At 37.9% G+C, this 23352-nt stretch overlaps 1 non-coding gene across 1 annotated transcript; it reads right to left on the minus strand.

The window, feature by feature from the left end:
• Positions 1 to 8259: 8259 nt before the first annotated feature.
• On the minus strand, positions 8260 to 8332 carry TRNAG-CCC (transfer RNA glycine (anticodon CCC)). Its single transcript has one exon. It is a non-coding gene; the product is annotated as a tRNA-Gly (tRNA).
• Between the last annotated feature and the right edge of the window lie 15020 nt (positions 8333 to 23352).

The following is a 23352-nucleotide window of genomic DNA, read 5'->3' on the forward strand; positions in this document are numbered from 1 at the left end:
AGGAGCCTGGCAGGCCACGGTCCATAGGGTTGCAAAGAGTAGGACATGACTGAACACACATGCGTGGCTAAATTGGAGTGGTCATTGCGCAAAACAAATGTGGCTGACTGTTTCCTCACATTTTGGGTAGAGAGAAGAGGTTTTTCATGGAGTTGTTTGATTGTTTGGGTCTGTTGGTACTTCTGGGTTGCTGGCTTCTGCAGTGGAAATCCACAGTTCCTGACCAGTCTACCTACTTTTCTCCACCTAGCAGAAGATTTTTATGCTTGTTTCATATAAATGTCCAAGGTTTTTAATTTTCCTCAGCAGGGGGAAAACAAAAAAGTACATTTAGTTTATCTTTCTAGAAATGAAAGTCTCTCATTGAATTCTACAATTGAAATGACAACAATGAAAGCAATGACCTTTGTTATGTGTTTCTAATAGTTGCATAAATCAGGTTTTGGTTATGCTAGATATGAGACAACTCTTTGTACCTTAATTCTATGTATGAATTTGTCATTTAACTCTACCTTCTGGAATAATTTCTTATCTATAACATTGCTTCAGTTTTCTACAATAGCAAGCATATCAGTTGTTGACTTTATTTCTGTCATTGCCTATTAAATTTGTTGTAATCCTTCCTCATTCTGTTTCATTATCACATAATTTCATAGTTGTCTCCATAGATGTTCTTCTTTCTAACATTTTTAAACATTCTATTAAAAATTCCATATACATTCCTGACATTTTCCTTTGGATACTGCTGCACTTACTCATTCCAAGTCATTTAAATTCAAAATAATTTAAAAATTATTTTATTGTAAATTGCTTTTTATATATCTTATGATGATGTTCCACTTAAATGAGGCAAAATGAAGCAAATACAATGCTTGGCAATGGGCACTATGATGGGTTTCGCTTTGCTCATTTTCCATCTCCTATTGAAATCTAAATAATCTCCTCAATCCACAAATGACATTCACTGTATGGCTGATTACTGGAAACTCAGAAGCTCTTGACTAGCTTGATTTTTCTTTGAAAAGGATGCATCTTCCTTTACCATCTGCCATAGTCTTTGCAGACTGTCCCAACAAATACTGTGAACGGGGTGGTTTGAACAATATAATTTTTTTTTCCTCACAGTTCTGAGAGTTATAAGTCTGGGATTAAGACGCCAGCAGAGTCAGTGTCTATCGAGGCCTTTCCTCCAGTCTTGTGGATGACCACGCTCCTCTCCTCGTATTACCTCTTCTCTGTGCAGACCAGCCATCTCTGGTGTCTCTTCCTCTTCTTATAGGGGCAGCAAGCCTATCAGATCTGGCCCCCAGTCTTATGACTTCATTTAATCTTCATTCCCTTAAATATAGTCACACTGGAGGTTAGAACCTTAACATGTAAATTGGGAGGAACACACGGTTCAGTCTGTAACGCCCTTGTATCAGGTTTGTTGATATTCTGATTGTACAGATCACTTGAAGACAGCCATTCCTGATCGGAGTTCTTCTCTCCTCTCTAACCGATAGTGCTTTTGTGGCAATTAGGTGTCTCTCCCATCCACCTCTAACCTCTCACAGTAAAACATGCACACACAACAGCTTCCTTCTTCGTTGTTCACTGGTCGTTTCTGCAAAGATGGTCATTGGGGAACAAAAAGAAGATTACTACTTTGGATACCTCAATAAAAACAGGTTACACAGACTAAGGAAATAGCTTCCCGATTTTCTGTCAAACTCTGGTTTCTGAGGCATTATATAGATTCAGCACCTTTGCATCTTTCGTGTTATTTTATCTTTTCTAGTAGTTTCTCTTTCATGAAGAAAATCTGGATGTCCTGAGGGAGCACTGCATTGATTTCCTTCAATTGAACATTGTTTCCTAAGTAGTTATTTGAGCTCTCTCTCCCATCCTTCCTCAAATTCCTCTGTCCTCATTTTGGATTGTGCTGGTTTTCATCTTAGGAAGTTGGGAGAGACTATGTCGAGTGCATTTTCACAGATGCCTCTGAAAATCAGATATTGGAAAAAGGATTTCAACTACAGAACATTTAGACCCCACAACTTTAGACTTTCACCTGACCACTAACATAATCAGAATTCATATAACAAATTTTATCACACGTATTTTTGCTCTAGAATTATACTACACAAAAAATAAGACTGCATGATCTTTCCTGGCTTCAAAAATCCTGTTCTGGAAACAATATAAATAGGAACAAAGCAAAGGGGATAGCTGTATGTTGCCACGGGAGGGCCGAGGAGCCACATCAGAGTGCGTTGAGGCTTCATCTGCTGAGTCCGTGGGTGGAAGGCGTGCCTTACGCTGTTTGGCTTTTCTCTGCCCACTGTTTTTCCTTCCAGGTGGTAGCAGTTTAATTGCACTGGTATAAAATTTGCTAGCCTTCTGCAAACCTTTGCAGCAGTTCTCTTCACTGCTGTACAATGGAAAGGGGCCTATGTTGCCTGATGGCAGAAACAATTGAGAATTTATGTTTAGTCCTGTCTAGTAATGCTGTATATTTTACAATCCCTCAGACCAAGCAGAGATAGAAATAGAATTGTTAGACCACCTCAAATAATGATGGCCACTGACCAGCTGCCCACCCACATCATGACCTTAAAAGAAACAATTCCTCACATTCAAGGCCCCCAAAGTCTTCCAATGCCCTTGAAAAATTGGAATGAGGAATAAAAACAAAATCTGTTTTCTTTGTAGGTTTTTAACACCAGTAAATTTCATTTAAATCCTTTGGGTCAATAAATAATGGTCGTGAATGTTAATGTGAATGTATAGATGTAAAATAAGTAGGAGGGTGTAACTTCTGAGGATATTCAGTTTGACAGTTTGAGTATATGTTAGCAGTTGAGAGATATAGGTCAATTATGTATTATTCAAACATGGTACTTACTTCCAAGTTTAATAGAATGAAAAATGTGTACAGATATTTATCTGCTTGCTATATTTGATTTTTAATACAGAATCTTGTTTGAGTATTCTCAAAGTAATAACATGATACACTACCCTTCAAATTAGAGTATTAGATACTTTGAACAGTGAAATAGTTTTCACAATCAGTACTGAATTAAACAATATATTATTGAGATAAATATAAATGGTATAATAGATAAATGTAATCACAAAACTTAAATACATGATTTCAATTAGCAAAGACTACTATATGAGAGAGTCATCTATTTAAAGTAATATGTTACTCTAAAATTAGGACAACTGCTGTCCTTGGGATTTTAAAATAATGCTTGAAGGGATTTGCCTACTTAAAAAGGAGAAGTTAAACATCAAGCACCAATGCCTTCAAATGTTACTGATCTCTGAGCTCTCCTGGCATTCATAAACCATGATAAAAAATTCATTTCATGCTTGTCTACTCTGATAACACTCATGACTGAATTGTTTGAAAATGCTGAAAAGAGGAAATGATTATAGGAATGCCCCAAAGTGTGGGGCACACTGGAACAAAAATAGGTCCTCTGAGCTAGTATTAGGCTGGCCCACCTTCATATGTCAACCAGGCTAGAATATTGTTGTATCAAGATATAGCAGATGGTTTACTTAAATTACGGATAAAATATAAAATTATAATATTAATAAAATATAATGTTAAAACATTTACAAATATGCATATGCAAAAGCACATTTTAAAAAGAAACTATCAAATGTTAGACTCCACTGACCCTAATTCTTACCCCGGTGTTCCCCAGTGACTGATAATGGTATTCTTTGGGATTTACTTCCTTTCTATGCCAGAATCACCACCCTTATGGCAGAAAGTGAAGAGGAACTAAAAAGCCTCTTGATGAAAGTGAAAGAGGAGAGTGAAAAGGTTGGCTTAAAGCTCAACATTCAGAAAATGAAGATCATGGCATCTGGTCCCATCAGTTCATGGGAAGTAGATGGGGAAACAGTGTCAGACTTTATTTTTCTGGGCTCCAAAATCACTGCAGATGGTGACTGCAGCCATGAAATTAAAAGACGCTTACTCCTTGGAAGGAAAGTTATGACCAACCTAGATAGCATATTGAAAAGCAGAGACATTACTTTGCCAACAAAGGTCCATCTCATCAAGGCCAGATGGTTTTTCCAGTGGTCATGTATGGATGTGAGAGTTGGACTGTGAGGAAAGCTGAGCGCCGAAGAATTGGTGTTGGAGAAGACTCTTGAGAATCCCTTGGACTGCAAGGAGATCCAACCAGTCCATTCTAAAGGAGATCAGTCCTGGGTGTTCTTTGGAAGGAATGATGCTAAAGCTGAAACTCCAGTACTTTGGCCACCTCATGCAAAGAGTAGACTCATTGGAAAAGACTCTGATGCTGGGAGGGATTGGGGGCAAGAGGAGAAGGGGACGACAGAGGATGAGATGGTTGGATGGCATCCCCGACTCAATGGACGTGAGTCTCAGTGAACTCTGGGAGTTGGTGATGGATAGGGAGGCCTGGCGTGCTGCAATTCATGGAGTCGCAAAGAGTCGGACACGATTGAGCAACTGAACTGAACTGAAGGATGAAAGAGTATTCTCAAGTTAAAAGCTGTACCGTTTGTGAGTGTACCTCTTTTGACTAGTATATAGCAAGTAAAACCTGTACTTACGAGAGTAAGAAGCTCCTGGAGGAATTCACTTCCATGCTTTCATTCTTTACTGATTTTTCCTTCAAAGTTCTCTGCTGCTGCTGCTCAGTCACTTAAGTCATGTCCGACTCTGTGTGACCCCATAGACGGCAGCCACTAGGCTCCCCGATCCCTGGGATTCTCCAGGCAAGAACACTGGAGTGGGTTGCCATTTCCTTCTCCAATGCATGAAAGTGAAAAGTGAAAGTGAAGTCTCTCAGTCATGTCCAACTCTTAGCGACCCCATGGACTGCAGCCAACCAGGCTCCTCCACCCATGGGATTTTCCAGGCAAGAGTACTGGAGTGGGGTGCCATTGCCTTCTCCATCATAATTCTCTAAACACCCTTTAATATTTTCTAGCTTTAACTTTTCCAGTAATTATTTGCTTTTGTAATTGAAGTATGGTTGACTTACCGTGTTGTATTAATTACTGGTATATAGGAAAGTTATTCAATTATATATATATATGTGTGTGTGTGTGTGTGTGTGTATTCTTTTTTAAATATTCTTTTCCAATATGATTTATCCTAGGATAGTGAACACAGTTCTCTGTGCTCTACAGTAGGACCTTGTTGCTTATCCGTTCTCTATATAACAGCCTATCTCTGCTAACCCCAACCTACCTCTCTGTGCCTTCCCCAACCCTCTCCTCCTTGGCAACACCAGTCTATTCTTTATTTTACTAACCCTTTAAAGGTGAGTATTCTTTCTTGTTCTGTTCCTGAACTTTTTTCTCCTTCCTCTGTACTTATTCTTCATCTGAGAGCTACACATCTTCTCTACCAGGGACCTATTTTCTCAACTCCACATTGTGAACTGATTATTGGGCATTCCCATACATAAACTCAGAATGTCAAGAAGTTAAATTGACAGTTTTTATTACACCCTAAAACCTACCTCTTTTTTCTTATTCTTAATTATAATAGATAAAAATACCACTTTCACAGTCATCTATGCCAAAATAATTAGAAATTTGAATTAAAATAAAAAGTTACTCATAACTAGCTCAAGTTATTCATGACAGTTGGTCCATATATCTTCCTCAAAATACATGAAACAATTCAGCAATTTTCCCATCATCTTTGTCAGCATCTTAGTTGATAACTTTAACACTTGCACTGGAATTTCTACAGTGGTGTACCAGTAGGTTTCCCTGATCCTAAGCATTGCCCTTTTGACTTAATTCTTCAAATTATAGCCCAAATGGACTTCCTAAAATGAAATTTAATTAAATAACTTATATATTTAAAGACTGTAATTGCTCCTCAGTTGCTTTGGGAATGATACTCAAATATACTAAGGCTGTGTCTAATACCCTACATGGTCCGATTGAAGCCTTTCTTCCAAGCACCACCATCCATTGATTTGCCTTTGTTCTCTTTCTTTCCTTGTTAAAAATTTGCTCCTTGCTTTATTCATACAGGACTATGTCTTACTTGTTTCTTTTCTGGACACTTACCTTTCTACACTTAAATGTGACAGTTTCTGCTGTCACTACTATATGCTTAGTATACAATATTGAAAGTATTTAAGTTTTCCTGTCTTTTGAGACTGGGAAATCTCTGCATCCTTAGCCTTAATGCCTAGCAGGATATAGGTTCTCAATAAATATCTGTTGATCAATTACTTAAGAAAATAAAGAAATACTATTTCTGTAATGTAGGCACTTGAGGAAAAAACCTTGGATTAGAGGGTGTGCTGTTTTGCCATTCTTCTGAAGAGCTGTTAATACGAAGATATCTTCTTTGAAGTTGACTGTCTCCATGCCATTGTTCTCTCTGATTACTTGGTATTTTACAGATACCTGAGCAAACATAGACTTCTCTAATTACTTTAAGAATAGATTTGTGACCTTTAAAATTATAGCAATGAACACAACCTAAAATATTCTTAGAAAAAAAGTGCAAGGTTTTAATTTCATGAGCATGGCTAAATTGAAAAAGTACAAATTAATATTGTCAACTAAAATTTGCTCAGATGTAAGCAAATACTACTGAACAACTGAATTTGAACTGTTCTATCTTTTCACTTAATTTTCCCAAATCAAGCAAGGTAAAAATGCCTCAGTCTTTTTCTTCTCTTGTGAAGTGAATTTGTTCTTTTTTTTTTTTTTTAAACATTCTAAACCTCTAACCTCTGATTCAGTTGGAATTAATAGCCTTCACTATTTTAGTCTCTTGGGCTAGAGAAATAATAAGGAAATATCTAATCTAGAATTACAGATATTAAAAAATTAAAATGCTACTTGCAAAAATTTAATTGATAGTTTTGGTCTTTTAGTAGCTTAGTCAATGACCATTAAAAACTTGACTGCACCTCACAGTACAAAAGACTTTCATTTGTCAGAAGCTACTATACAAGCAAACATATACATATGTAAAGTTAATATGATTCACAAAAGTATACATAACCATTTCATAGGAATATCTAAGAAAATACTGATGATTAATTGTGAAATCTATTTCATGAGCCAATAATAGATTGAACTTTGCAGCAAATACAAATAACCTTACATAATCTGACTGATAGCTGTAGTGGCAGTATACTTATTTTCTCACTATTTTCCATATGGAAAGTGAGTAAAATTATAAAGATCTACTAAAACACACATCACCCTATTTCCAGTTATATATAATTGACATGTTTTATTCTGGTAACTAAGCTGCCTTGATGCTTTGACTTAGAGGCAAGCCTCTCTCACAGTAGGACTGGGCAAAACCATAGGCTATATGGGACTCACAGCCTTTGCCCTTTGTCCATCAGGATGAATAGGGTACTCTGGCTCTGGCCAATATATAGTTATAGATAGATACATACATACATAGATTTATTTTCCCTCTCATCCCCTTTAGTAACCTTTGCCTCCATGAGTATCCTTTGTTTCAGCTTAGGTTACAGGACCTTGGTGGCCTGAAGAGTTAGTGATAAGCTTAACTGTCCCTATAACTGTTAGAAAAGAACATGCGTAGTTGCATGCATTATCCCCTTTTCTAACCTTGATGGCTCTTCATTTCCATTGTAATAATGTTTTGCTTAGACTTGCCAGAAACAATTGACCAGAGTCTTTTAATTCTCTTCTGTAGACTACTTGATAATCGTCATCTTTTCCCCAGAAGCATAAAATAGTTCTGACTACTATCCACAGTGTAAGACGATCTCCCTAACCCTGTACTCCTTCCTGCTGCTGCTGCTGCTAAGTCACTTCAGTCGTGTCCAACTCTGTGCGACCCCAGAGATGGCAGCCCACCAGGCTCCGCCATCCCTGGGATTCTCCAGGCAAGAACACTGGAGTGGGTTGCCATTTCCTTCTCCAATGCATGAAAGTGAAAAGTGAAAGTGAAGTCGCTCAGTCGTGTCCGACTCTCAGCGACCCCATGGACTGCAGCCCACCAGGCTCCTCCGCCCATGGGATTTTCCAGGCAAGAATACTGGAGTGGGGTGCCATTGCCTTCTCCTAGCTGCTCCTATTAAAGGTCCCTGTAGAATTGTGACAGTTTCACAACGAAGTACGAAACCAAGAATCCACGTAGAAATGAGAAGACTGCGTCCATCCTAAGTTCTTCCTTCCCCAAACGTTTATTTTTTTGTTTGTTTTATGTATTTTATTTATTTGTTTAAGCTGTGCCAGGTCTTAGTTGTGGCCTGTGGGATTTAGTTCCCTGACCAGGGATCGAACCTGGTCCCCCTGCGTTGGGAACACAGAGTCGTACCCACTGGACCACCAGGGAAGTCCCTTCCCAGACTTTTGAGGTCATTTCCCACTTTTGTACTCTCTCATATGTAAATAAGGAGACAAACAAACAAAAATCTCTCTTTGTGTTCACATTGGGGTAAATAGTAGAGAAATGTCCAAGTTGGTCATTGCACTAATTATACAATGCTTTCTAAGGTAAACAAATACACATAAGTTAAAAATTGCCTGAGAATACTACAAGGGTCAAAACCAGCTTTGGCTACAGAGTGTCATTTCTAAAATAAGGAAAAGAATGGTGAGGCACCAGAAGATTATCTCAGAAGTATGAATCTGAGCTATGTAGTTAAGAGTTTAGTCTCTTGTTCTGAAAGTACATGAAAATAACCTTACTTAATTTTCTTCTCCAGATTCCAGTGAGTAGCCCATGTTCTATAATTTTTTCTTCCTTCATTATGCCCCTTCAGTCCTGTAGCATCTTCCCAAATGAGGTCCAAGAGGTGAATGATGACATAAATATTTACTATTCCAAATACTTTTCTTTTCCCACCCCCTCATCCAGGGGTCAGTGACACCCCACTCCAGTACTCTTGCCTAGGAAATCCCATGGACAGAGGAGCCTGGTGGGCTGCAGTCCATGGGGTCTCGAAGAGTCGGACACGACTGAGTGACTTCACTTTCACTTTTCACTTTCATGCATTGGAGAAGGAAATGGCAACCCACTCCAGTGTTCTTGCCTGGAGAATCCCAGGGACGGGGGAGCCTGGTGGGCTGCCGTCTATGGGGTTGCACAGAGTCGGACATGACTGAATCGACTTAGCAGCATCCAGGGGTCAGGAAGAAAGATGATATGAGCAAGAAGGTCCTTCCTTCCATCTATGGGCTTCTTAACTCTAATGAATATTGTTAGGCAGAGTTCATGGTTTATAGGTTTTTCATCCATTCTCGACTTCACTTGGATTGTGTCTGCAAAAATGAGGTCCCAGTTCAGCTCAATCAGATTTCCATCAGCTTTTTTTTTTTTTTTTTTTTTGCAGTTAAAATTCTCTATTTTGCCAGTTGTGGTTGCATTCAACTGGGAAGTTTGAACTTGGCTAGGATCACAGGGATGTGATAGGTATCTATTGTCTTTATCATAAATTCAGTTTATGAGACCTCCAGCCTTGGAGCCAGTCCCTGGAATGGGGTTATGGAGAAGATCACCTTCTTTGGTTAATATTTTGTGAACAACTTGAAGATATCCCCAGTGCTGACCTCTGTTGCATCTTTTTATTTTTTATTTTATTTTTGTCTCTGTGTCTTTTCTAGAACTAGCTACATACAGTGTTGACCCATCATCCAACAAAACAGCAACAGGTAGTTTCTGCTAATACCACCTGCTCCTGAAGGGATAGTGTTTGGGATGGTTGCTCTTTTAAAACCACATGCAGGGTGGTTTCTTCCCTGTATGATCCACGTCTGAATCACATGAGACCACCCACAGCATTCTATCTTCAAGGGTTCTCCTTCCCAGTGTATCACTCTGCTCTCCACCAGATAGGTGGCAACTGCCACAGTGTTTTCAGATGCTCTAGGGCTGGGTTACAAGAGAAATGAATGCTTTCCAGGCTTTTAGAGATTTCTGTAACTGTTTGTGTTACTGCTCGATAGCTTTCTGGCTTGAATAGAGGTGGGGAAGAAGAATCCTCTCTCACCTCTCTCAGAAGTTTCGTTAGGGAAATACCACAACCCTCCGATATCATTGTGCAGACATTTCTTCTTAATTTTTGAACTTCCTGGCTGAATTTTTAAACTTACATTGTCTGCAGAGAGTTGTTAATGAGTGTCATAAGATGATTTTTAGAACGTCTTTTGTAACTCTATGAAGCTGTAGCCTCCCATTATGGAAATTTGGGAAACTTGATCCCTATTGTTCTAGATTGACCACCTCCCTGAGGGCTGTGTTTGAGCAGGTGTAGATGACCATGTGGGACTGAAGTTAGAGCGGGTGTTCCCACTGAAGTGGTGTAATGTGAGGAAAAAGACTGAAAGTTCAGTGTTTGGGGATCTAGGCAATAAAATGTTCACTCATTTGTATGAACCAATTTTATATTTTCTGTGAAATGCATTAGTGTTTCTGTTGGTAAGACTGATCTAGATTTGTTTATTATTACTGATAGCTAGTGCTTACAGTACTATTTGCAGTAATGCTAAGGATTTATGCTACACAAATACAAGGTTTCTTGGAAATCCTAAAGGCATATTTTAACTGTATATGTTAGATCATTTGGGACTTCCCTGGTGGCTCAGATAGTAGAGAATCCACCAGCAATGTGGGAGACCTGGGTTCGATCCCTGAGTTGTGAAGATCCCCTGGAGTAGAAAATGGCAACCCACTCTACTATTCTTGCCTGGAGAATCCCCATGGACAGAAGAGCCTGGCAGGCTACAGTCCATGGGGTCGTAAAGAGTCAGACGTGACTGGGCAGCTAAACACGTGTTATATCATTTAGTACTTGCTGTTGGGAGATAATTTGTTTTGCTTAGGTGTCAACAGCCACCATATCATCCATATACACCTGTACCTGTGCGACGGTTGGAAGAATTTTCTGCAGGGTAGTGTTCAGCTGCATATTTGCCAGTCCTTATTTCTCCAATATTCATATATCTCCAGTGTTTCATACCATAGGATATATTTACGTCACAAAATAATATGTGATTCCACCCCTTTTTGGCTGTCACAGTGGTAGGTGAGTTGGGACAATAGTAGATAGCAGATTTCCTGGTAGCCATTTCTACATGGGAATAGCTAAAAACAATTGTACATGGAAAAGACTATGAAAAGAATCACTTTATCCCACTGAATCCAAACAAGATAGATTTCCAACTAACCTCCTCCTACCCAGACGTCGGAAAGTGCCTCTGGTGTTTTCTCCAATGGCACTGAAAGGAAATTGTTATGGGGAAAGTTGTATGGAGCACATCACTGTCCTTAACTACTTGCAGCAAATTATTTAGTTTTGTAAATTTTCAGGAACATATTGCAGGCCACTGCCAACTTGAAGAGGGGTCTGTGCCTGTGAGGGCCCCTAAAGCTAATGGTTCATTAGTTTCGTGAAAAGTTTGTCATTAAAATGTAATCAAACTATCCAAACACGATTTTGTTTTTCTTTACTTAGAATGTGATTTACTGACATCCTTTTAGGAGCAGAGGAGTAAGAAAATGTGCATTATTTCTCAAGCCCACAGGTTATTATCTTGTGTGGGCAAAGCAGGATAGATTACAAAGAGCACATGAACAAAGGTTAATAACCTTTACTGCTTTATTACCTTTTAGGAATTTGTTGCCAACATGATTTGTCCACACAGAATTGTTATAAATTTACATTTAATTTAGGGTTTAAAATAAAAACATTAAAATCAATCTATACTTACTAATCACAAATTATTTTTAAGAAAAAAGAAACAATTTGCTATTGCCAAGTCCCCTATTTAAAATGAACTTTTGTTTTTTAAAGGAAACTTACATTCAGAAAATGATCCTTCCGTTTTATATTCTAGGCCTAGTAAGGACACTGGGGATATAAAGCAGGAAAGGTAGTCAGTAATCTCTGGAACGCTTCCAAGCCACTCCAGGGCAAAGTCAACCTAAGGCTATGTCATCTCCAAAAATCTTTTCTCTATCAAGAAAAAGGCTTAACAGCTACCAAGGAAATCTAAGATCTTAGGTGAAATGAAGCCCAGTATATTACAAAGTTTATGGGCCATGTCCAGAGCAAATTTGTTCTTTAGGAAATCTCCTAGATCTTGGTGAAGATATTTTAAATTTTGAAGTCAAAGCATAAACTGTAGCAAAAGTTTAAGCAAAGGATTTTCCTACGTTCCCATGAAACCAATAAAATATATTGCATGGCATGTAGAAAGCTAGAGGAAATCTCTTTGATTTTATGCCATAATTCTGTGGAATCATTACAATCATCTCTCACATATGAAGACCACCCCAAGGTCTTCAAGTTACCCCAAGCAGGTAACTGCAGCTGTGTCCAGATATTTTAATAGTTTTTAATAAAAGATGTGTGGTAATTTTACTGTACTTTGAGGCGTTTTCAGATAGCATATAATTATTTATCTTAGGTTTATTTCCTTCAGGGAGGAAACTGGAGACATGAACAACGAAATCATAGAGTCCCTGAAACAAATCTTGGCTTCACTATAGTTGGTGAAATTTTAGCAAAACACTTGAGCTCATATTTAAAATGATGATAGTCATACAAACACAAAGCCCTCAGGTATTAACATTGAGAAAAACAGAAATAATGTTATGCCCTTAAAGTGAAAGTGAAGTCACTCAGTCTGACTCTTTGTGACCCCATGGACTGTAGCCTACCAGGCTCCTCCTTCCATGGAATATTCCAGGCAAGAATCCTGGAGTGGGTTGCCATTTCCTTCTCCAGGGGATCTTCCCAACCCAGGAATCAAACCCGGGCCTCCCCTCATTGCAGGCAGATTCTTTACCGTCTGAGCCACCAGTTATGCCCTTAGATTTATATTTTCGTGTGGATAGGTTTAAAATTTTCTTAAAGCATTTGAGACTGTTCCATGGGAAGGAAAGTATACTCCTGATGCTTTTTATGTAATTCATAACTTTTAGTGTTTTCTTTAGTCTTTTAAGGAAATTTATAATTTTTAATGCCAACTTGAGAAAATGTACATGAGAGTTGCAAGTTTTATTTGGACCAAAATGAGGACTATAGCCCAGGTGATGGGATTTCAGATAACTCTGAAAAATTGCTCCAGAAAGGTAGGGGGAAGGACAGTATGTATGTGATTTTGGTGAAGGTGGGGTACAAGCAACCAAACAGATTTTGCAGAAAGTTTCTGCTAGTCACAGGAGCAGTCTTCACCTTGCAGGATTTTAGGGCACTTTTAGGTATGATACACTAGAATTGGGGTCCCAAAATTGTCTCCTGAACATGTCTATCTGAAGACCTGTTCTGCCAGTTTTCCCAAAGCACACAGTGCCTCGTTTCTGATCTCCGCCCCGAGCTCCTTTCATGGGGTATTGAAGGTCGGCAGCTGCAGCATCACATGATTTAACCCCTGTAGAGGGAGATGGCAAGTGCCAATTTGTAGTTGACGTCAACAGTAAAATTTTCAAATATTTGTAAGAAATTCAGATAATTTGGAAGAAATAGACTCCTAATTCACTGGGGAGCATCACACTTGCTCCATTTTTATATATGCACAGATACATTTATTTTAAAAAGGAGACCATCATACATGCTCTTTTGTACCTTAATTCTTTAATCAAAATATATGTTCTAGATATATTTTCATAACATTATACTCTCATGCAACTCATATAACAATAACTGTTTTTAATTTACTTAACTATTGCATCATTAATATTTGGTTATTACTAATATTTACTGTGAGACAAAATGGTGCATTGAATATATTTTACATTTGATGTCATAATAAATGTGCTAAGAACTTTTCTGAATCTTTGTGAACTTATTCACAGGTAAAACCAATCATAATTTTTTTTTTCCTTTCCTGTGTCTAGATTTTTATTATTTATGTTAGTCATTTAAAGTCAATTAGTATCATCTATTTATATGCTCTGAAACAGTTTGTAGATATAAATAACATTGGAATACTTGTTCCTGAAATTTTCTAAAATTTGTACCCAAAACATCTTGCCCTGGTAATTACATGCTACCATCATCTACTGTCCTATTAGTTACTGAGGAGTTGAAACACAGAAAGGGAGAAAGCAAAGAATATCCAGAATCGATAAGGCCAGTAGATGAACAGTCAGGATATGAATCTTGAGTATGGTATTCTAGAGAAGATAGTAAATGAGCACTGACTTTATGAACACTGAAAAAATGAAATATGTTCAGGCTTCATCATTCACTAAGTACTTAGTGAGTGAGTGATGTGAGTGGTAGTTGCTAAGTCATGCCTGACTCTGCAGCCTCATGGACGGTAGCCTGCCAGGCTCCTCTGTTCATGGAATTTTCCAGGCAAGATTACTGGAGTGGATAGCCATTTCCTTCTCCAAAGTACTTATTCAAGAGAGGGCTATTTGTAACTTGTAAATTTTATGATTTGGGGGATGTATGAAAATATTTTTCCCTCAAATTTGAATATAGATTGGCTCATTTAAGACTAATTATTTAACAATTTTCTCTAGTGTTTTTGTTATTTTCCCAATATATTTGAGTTCTCTAGAGAAACAAACCAATAAAAGATGATAGATGGGTTCATGGATGGATAGATGGATGGATGGATAGATAGAGATAGATATAAAGATATCCAAATGAGTGTAGGGCACATTTTATATATAAAACCCAAGAGAACCAATGGTGTATCCTCGGTTAGAATCTGAAGGCCTGAGACTAGGAGAGCCGATGGTATAAACTCGTCAGACTCTGAGTTTAAAGGCAGAATACCAATGTCCCAACTCAAACACAGTTGGACAGTGAGGGCAAATTCTCCCTTCCTCAGCCTCTTTGTTTAGTCTGACCTTCAATGAATTGGACAAGGCCACCCCACAAGGAGGGCAATCCGCTTTGCTCAGTCTGCTGATTCGAATGTAAACCTCATCAAGAATCTGCCTAGCCAATACACCCAGTATAGCCATGTGGGAAGAAAAGCGTAAGGTGAGTTTGATTTCCATTCTTATGAACTATTTCTCTTTGATAATTTTTTTTCTCCCTTTACCAGGCAACAGTCTACTTGGCTATTAGTTCAGGTCCTGCTTCAGCTCAAGAAAATTTCCTTTCTTGATATTTTCCTCTATGCTGTCCTCCAGTCTCTATTTTTGGATGCCACTTTAACCAGGGTTTTCTGGAATCCCTGGTAGCTCAGTGGTAAAGTGTCTGCTTGCAATGCAGGAGACTCAGGTTCCATCCCTGGGGTGGGAAGATCCCCTGGAGGCAGCCCACTCCAGTGTTCTTGCCTGGGAAATCCCATGGACAGAGGAGCCTGGTGGGCTATATATATAGCCCATAGGGTCACAAAGAGTTGGACAGAACTTAGTGGCTGAACAACAACAATAACAACTCCAGAATCTATCCCCATGTCTTCTGACTTTGTGCTCATTAATGTTACCTTTGGTATTTTATTCCACATTCTAAGAATTCCAACTCATGATTTAGCCAGTTTTCTTTCTCATTCTGTGATTCCATCTTTGTATTATATTCTTCCTCTTTATTTTCATTTCTTCATGTTATTTGCTTCTTAAACAAATTTGTATTTTTAGTTTGTGGCATCTCTTCATCCCTCTGAAGATACTATTTATTTTAAAGTTAGCTGCTGTTTCAATTCTTGGGATTTTTCAGTCTAGTGATTTTCTTTCATGCTTCTGATTTGATTCAAATACACAGTGATTTTTGGTTGCCTACTTAATTTTCATGAAACAAAAGCTTAAGTTGTAAAATATTTCTAGCTGGAGCGTTTCCTAAGCACTCTGACTTCCCAAGCTTTCTGACAGTAAAGCAGTTTTTACAGACAACGTAGGGGCTGTGCTGCCTGAAGTAAAGTGCGAAGCTAAAGCTTGCTGCTGCTGCTGCTAAGTCACTTCAGTCGTGTCCGACTCTGTGCGACCCCAGAGATGGCAGCCATCAGGCTCCCCCATCCCTGGGATTCTCCAGGCAAGACACTGGAGTGGGTTGCCATTTCCTTCTCCAGTGCATGAAAGTGAAAAGTGAAAGTGAAGTCGCTCAGTCGTGTCCGACTCTTTGCGACCCCATGGACTGCAGCCTACCAGGCTCCTCCGCCCATGGGATTTTCCAGGCAAGAGTACTGGAGTGGGGTGCCATCACCTTCTCCAAAGCTAAAGCTTAGGGGTTGGTTTTTTAATAAGCAACCAGGTAGACTTGCCTTCAGATAGATGGGAATGGAATGTATTTTCTAGGGATGTGTATTTCATGTCCTTTGAAGTAAACAAATGGAAACTAAGTCCTATGTTGCTTTTTTGCCTGATACTAATATCCATTTTATGATTCCCTGTGGCAGATTGCTTATAAGTGTAGTGTATTTTATGTTATCCTTGTACCTTTAAAGCAAATGCCAGACTCAACAGCTGTGGTACCAAGAGAATGGGACAGTTTTCCCATCATCTTAATTGATTTGAAGACGGTTCCCTTTTAGACCCTGCTATCTCTGCTTGTGTGACTTCTCCAAGGTTTCGATGGGAAACCCCACTTTCAGGGAGTACTGGACTGCTCCTCACTTGTGTTGTTATTCTGCCATATTGCTTTCCCCCATCAATGCCTTCATATGATTGCTATCTCCTCAGTTCAGTCCAAAAGACTTTGTATCATCCTAAACTTCAGTGAATTAGCCTTATTTTTTAATATATTCTGGCCTATCAGTTAGATTTAGGAAGAAAAACAAACTTTCACCAAATCTGATGTTTTAATTCATAGGCTTTTTAATGTTTTATATTTGCCTCAGACGCAGAGACTGGAGGTGAATCATATTCCTCGCCTTATGACACACCATGCCAGTAGTCATTGAAAGCCTTCTTGGGTATATTATCCCTCAATGCGGAGCCTAATGTATGTGCCTCCCAAACACATTCACTCAAGTGGTTCAATGTGCAACACCAGGGTTTTCAGATCTCCTAATTGCTGTAGGATATTTTATATATCCATCCAATATATTTTATTGTCTATATTACCTTTACTTATTTTGCTGTAAGTGATGCTGTTGTGAGCATCTTCGTATTAACCTTGTGCCCTGGGAACAGTTACAGTTTCTCTGAGAAATGTATCCAGGAATGGGGGTGTGGAGTGATGTGATGTATCCATTCTCAGTTTTACCAGTTATGACAGAAATATTCTTCACAATAACTACAGTTTTTACTTGTATATAAGTACACACACACACAATACATACATACATATATATATATATATACACACATACATATAAATCATTTCCCCATTCAGCCATTGGTAATATATAACTTTCTTATTTTTGCCAAGATAATGGATATTAAGTGGTATCTCACTATTGTTCAAATTTGTATTTTCTAATTATTAATGAGGTTGAGCATCTTTTCATGTCAGTAGGAAAGTTTGTTTTTCACATCATATAAACTGCCTAGTAAAAACTTTTATCCACTATTTTAACTGGATTGCTTTTGTTGATTTTCTAATGATTGAAAAAATAATACTTACTAGCATAGATATTAGAGAAATATGTTTAATTTGTACTTAATGAGAGCATACGTTAATTATAAAATTAAATCTTTGGCAACTGATGAATAAATATATATGCAAATAGATTTTAGTTCACTTCAAGTTCAGAAAAAATTGATTTCAGCTCATGTTGCAGTTTTAAATCCTATTACATTTTTCTTTCTAACTTTCAAAAGCTATTTGAAATTGATTTTGGACTGTGTTTTAGTTGTATGACTTCTTTTTTGTTTTTTTGGTGTGCGTGTGTTTCTGTGTGCCAAGTATGTGACCATCCAAAGAAACAAAAGTCCTGTGATTATCTGCTTTTTTTAGAAATCACAGTGATTAAGTGAACATATTTGTTGTCATCTTGGTTATGTCATTATGTCAAGTACATATAGAATCACATTAGAATTCCTGCTTTCAAGCAGCTAAGTCACCCTTGCCACTTTCCAAGTTCGCTATGGTTGAGGAAGGAGGTGCTCCGTTAAAATCTAGCTAATTCAGCTGAATGCCGATTCCTTTTAGATTAAGGAATTAGAAATGTAACCTCAGCAGAAATGACAAGTATAGCTCTAAGTTATGTATTAAATTATATCAATACACTATTTGTAGTATTTTGCATGTTGTAAAATTGTAGTATAAAGAGCATTTATATTTTTAAAGGCACATGTATTTTCAAACCCTATGCCAATATTGAGTAGCACTATGAACTTCAGAAAGTTCTGAACAATAAATTTCTGAAAGTTTCCTTACATGTAAAATGCTAATATTAATATCTGCATCATAGGTATTAGTTTTGTTATGATGCATTATTGTGAAAATTAAATGCAATCACAAATGCTTCCCCTGAATTTTCTTTATTTTTGTTGAAGTGTTAGGCTAGGGTTCTATTATTTAGAGACAACTTTACCCCATATTTTTCATTTAATTACACTGCACTTGAAAAAATTAGAACAATTTGGCACATTAGTAAACTAATGTTTTATAAGTTTTAATAAGGTAAAGTTGAAAAATATACAAAGTGTACATGATGATTTGATATACATTATGAAACCATTTCCCCCATCGAGTTAATTGGCATATCCATCTCCTGACATTTATCTTTTTTATTTATTTTTAGTGAGAACATTTAGTTCCTAGGCTCCTACCAAATTTCAGTTATATGACACAGTATTATCAACTAGGGTCACCATGTTTCATGTGAAGACCTCAGCTCGTATTCATCTTATAATTGGAAGTTTGTAACCATTTGCCAGCCTCTTCCTTTCTTTCCCACCTTCCAGCCTCTGGCAGCCACCATCCTACTCTGTTTCTGTGAGTTTGACTTTTTTTTTTTTTTCTTTCTGAGTCCACATGTAAGGAAGAACCATGCAATAATTGTCTTTCTCTCTGTGACTTATTTCATTAGAATAATGCCATCTAGGTTCATCCATGTTATCACAAATGACACTATGTTCTATTTTATGGCCATTCCATCATATCTATAAAACACAAATTTCTACTGAAAACCCACTGATTAACCTTGTAGGGGCTGCCCTTGTACTGGATTGGCCAAAAAGTTTGTTCTGGATTTTCCAATATATCTTACAGATAAACACAAAAAGTTGCATTTCCCGTGCTGCTTTTAAGATTCTCTGTCTACCTTTATGACAATGAAATTATCATGAATAATAATGTATCTTGGTGTGGGTTTTTTTTTTAACTCAACTTATTTGGTAATCATTGGACTCCCTGGATCTGGAAGATTACCAAGTTAGGGATGTTTTCAGTTATTATTTTTTCAAATAGATTTTCTTCCCCTTTCTCTTTTTCTTCTCCTTCTGGATCCCCTATAAAGTGTAGTGTATCCTCTTGATGATGTCTGATAAGTTCTTTAATCAATATTATTTTTTCTTTTTTGGTTTCTCTACTTGAATTTCATTGCCCTTTGAATTCATGGATCAGTTCTTCCAGTTGATCTGGTCTTGTCAAACTCTTCTGTTTAATTTTTCAGTTCACTTTATGGTATTCTTCTGCTCTACGATCTTTGTTTGGTATTAATAGTATTTTATGTCTCTGTTTAAACTCTCAATTTGTTCATGCATTGCTCTCCTGACTTCAGTGAGCACCTTGATGCCTGATATTTTGAACCTCTCCGTTTAGTAAATTATTCACTTTTGTTTCACTGAGATCAGTTTCTGAAGAGTTAATGTTCCTTTACTTGAGGCCTATCACTTGTTCTGCACTTTCTTAGATCCCCTGCGTTGGTTTCTGCTCACTGGGAGCCTCCTCTCCCAGTCTTGATGGAATAATGTCATATAAATGAATAAGCCAAACCCAAACTTGTGGCTGTCTCTCAACCTCTGTGGTTGCCTAAGCTGCTGTCTTTGTTCTTTATGGCTCCCAGTAAGTGAAGCTGTGTGAAGAGCAGTCAGTGAGTGAAGGAAGGGATCATAGCACCTAGATGGAGGCTGATTAGAAGCCAGACTCTTAGGCAGCAGCTGAGAAACTATGAAATTAAGCCACTCCCAAAAAATAAATAAATAAATAAGCCACTCCCAGGAGCACACCTGGGGGTGGGCATTTTTATCTTCGGTCCCTTTGTGCTGAGCTAGGCTGTGTAGCCGTGGGCTTGGGGGGTATCGCTCTTGTGCCTGGTTAAGAACTGCTTTGTGCTTGTTGTTGTCCTGTAGGACTCATCAGCTCAAACCCCAGTGATGATCAGAGCTGGTTAATTTAGGATCCATCTTCAGATGACATTCGTGGAGTTTAGGGTGCTAGATGCACCAGTAAGCTCCCTTCAACTTCCAATGCCAGTGACTTGGTTTTTCTTTTTTTTTCCTTTTATTGGAGAGAGAGCTGAAGGGAGAAGCTGGGAGAAGGGCACACTGGCTCTTTCAGACTTCAGGGAGAATCACGTCAGCACCAGGATGCTTTCTAATTAGGTGTTACATCCTCAGGAGGCAGCTTGTGAAGTACGAGTCACACTCCTTCCAGGGTGTTTGGTGTGTGCATCTGCCCTCTCTGTGCTGTGCCCTGAGAAACACATGCCAGGAGTCCCTGTTTGTCGATTAAGAACTGTTCTGTCTTTGCTGTAATTCTGTGTGACATGTACACTCAAGTTTCATTGGCTTTCAGAGCTAAGAGTTCTGGGTGCTCATAGCTCAGATGAGAGTCTATGAGGTGCTGGATGTGTGGTCCAGTCTGTTCGCTCCTCAGGGAGAAGCTGGGAGTTGCATAGTTCCTGCTGTTTGCTTGGGGCTGTACCAGGACTGGGATCGATGGTGAGACTGTGTCTCTCAGCCTTTCCTCCCTATGTACTGTTTCTCATTTATCCAATTTGCAGAAGTCACTCAGATAGTTTCTGGATTATTTTCAGAAGGAAGTGCTCTGTGTGTTCCTTTACATTTGATACATCTACAGAAAGAAGAAATTTCAAGAGTCTCCTGGGTCACCATCTTGGTCTCTGTCTCCAAATGTTAAAGCATACTTTGGTTCACAAAGAATGCTCTTGAGGAAGGACACTGATGTTTACCACAGACACAATTCATAATGTTTAGGGTTAATATGACTGGGAAAAAAGTTCAGCATTTACTTCAGAATTTCTTTTAAGACTCTTTAAGAAACAGTGAAGTCAGATAATTAGGCCTTTAGGGAAGTTTGTGGCCTATGTATGAGTTCTTGCTCTTCTCGGTCTTTGGTCTTTATGTTTTCTTGTCCTTTTCAAGGCCAGAACCCTGAAACCAAAGGCTGCGTCCATTTTTCTCAGAAGTGCTTCCTTATCTTAATAACTGCACTCTTGTCACATAACTCTTCCATATATGACTATATTTTATTGCTGTTGTTAATGGTTATACATGGTTATATGCAGCTAAAATATTTGCATGTTAACAGGAATTCTTTAACACTGAAGTGTAATCGATGATAGACATCAATAACATTAAAGTAAATAGATGGTATGAATATTATGCAGATAGAATATCCTATCTGGATATTTTATATGCAATTAAAATAATGTGAGTATTGGATGGTGAGCTAATCCTGAGTGCTTCTCCTTCATGGATATGAAAGAAGTATCAAAACAGTACCTGATTATTTCAGATCAAATTAGTTACCTTAAGTCATCAAAGTTATTATATGATTCACTACATTTATACTGTCCTTAATTGTTATAGTCAAAATTACGTGGTTAAAAATGGCTCTTATTCTTATTCATGTTCATTTGTGGTTTTAGGCTTAAATGTGACTCATACATTTGGAATGTCTTTCCCTGGGTCTATTTATATGTGTATTTGGGTGTGTCAGAAATAGGGTTTCTATATTAAATACATTTATGGATCATTTTAACTTTAGAAAATCTTTTAAAGTTCTCTGCCAAGTTAAAACAGTATTTTTTTTTACTTCTTTTAAAAAATCAGTGTCTAATAATTAATGTACTTCCACTTATACATTAAATCTAATATTACTTTTTAATGCAGACCACTGAGGTTGTTTGGCTTCCCTGGTGGTTCAGCTGGTAAAGAATCTGCCTGCAATACATGAGACCTGGGTTGGATCCCTGGGTTTGGAAGATCCCCTGGAGAAGGGAACCAGCTACCCTCACCAGTATTCTGGCCTGGAGAACTCCATGGACTGTATAGTCCATGGGGTCATAAAGAGTCAGACATGACTGAATGAATTTCACATAGAATTAGTTTGAATTAATTGATCTTGAGATGTTAAGTATTTACACAAATATCTTTTGACTTTTCTACCCAAATACATTTTGACTACAGTCTGTTCCTCTTGCCCTTCAGTCTTTCATGCTCCATTTTTATTGCTTATTAGTCTAGAATTTAACTCACATTGTCTCACTACGTATTAGTTTCATTATGACTCAATCTTACTGTTTGACAGTTTGTATGGACTTGCATATTTTGGAGTTGTAACTGTCTATAATTGTTAATTACTTTTTAGGTTCACTATCCTTGTTACTATTATTATACATACTTTCTTTTTTGGTATATTTTTGGAAGCAAGTATTTCTATGAGCAGCAGATTTTGTAATGATCCATCCATCATCTTAAATGTAATTACATAAATGCAAAAAATAGATTGTAAGGGAGGTGGTAGTGGTAAAGAACCTGCCTACTAATACAGGAGACATAAGAGATGCAAGTTCCATCCCTGGGTTGGGAAGATCCCCTGGAGGAGGAAACGGCAACCCACTCCAGTATTCTTACCTTGAGAATCTCATGGACAGAGGAGCCTGGCAGGCTACAGTCCATGGAGTCGCAAAGAGTCGGACATGACTGAAGTGACTTAGCACACAAGCATGCATACACTGGTAATTTATAATCATTTTGATCAGAATGAGTTGTGCATTAAAATAATAACATAAAATTGAGCTAATCTCTCACTAGTTTTCTATCATAAAAGCATGCACTCTAGGGATACATGATTAAAAATAAAATAATTTTAGAAATAAAAACAATGACCTAGTAATTCAGGAGACAGCAGCATATATACTCAGGATCTTGGATGTCCTTCCTGTAGTTTCTGTACTTTGGTTGATCTTGTCTGTCTGTAGTTGTATATTTGAAATGATGAAGTTAAGCTATAAAAATAAGCAATGTGTGGCACTGTAAATCTCTACTGGCTTTTTTTTCACCCCAACAGAGTTAAACTTCATTTTACATCAAACTCTTGCAATCCAGCTATCTTAATCATTCATCTTTTTCACAAACAAAATTGACTCATAAAATGACAGTTTGTTTCACAGTGAGCAGATGTGGGCATACATTACATGGCAGCCCATCTGTGGCCATCATATATCTCTGCGTCTCATAAAAAACACTGGTTCTCCTAAAGAAATGTTCACCAGTTCTGCCCCAGGAATCCAGGTCTCAGCTGTTCGAACTCA

Source organism: Bos javanicus, chromosome 27, assembly GCF_032452875.1.
Source record: "Bos javanicus breed banteng chromosome 27, ARS-OSU_banteng_1.0, whole genome shotgun sequence".
NCBI lineage: Eukaryota > Metazoa > Chordata > Mammalia > Artiodactyla > Bovidae > Bos > Bos javanicus.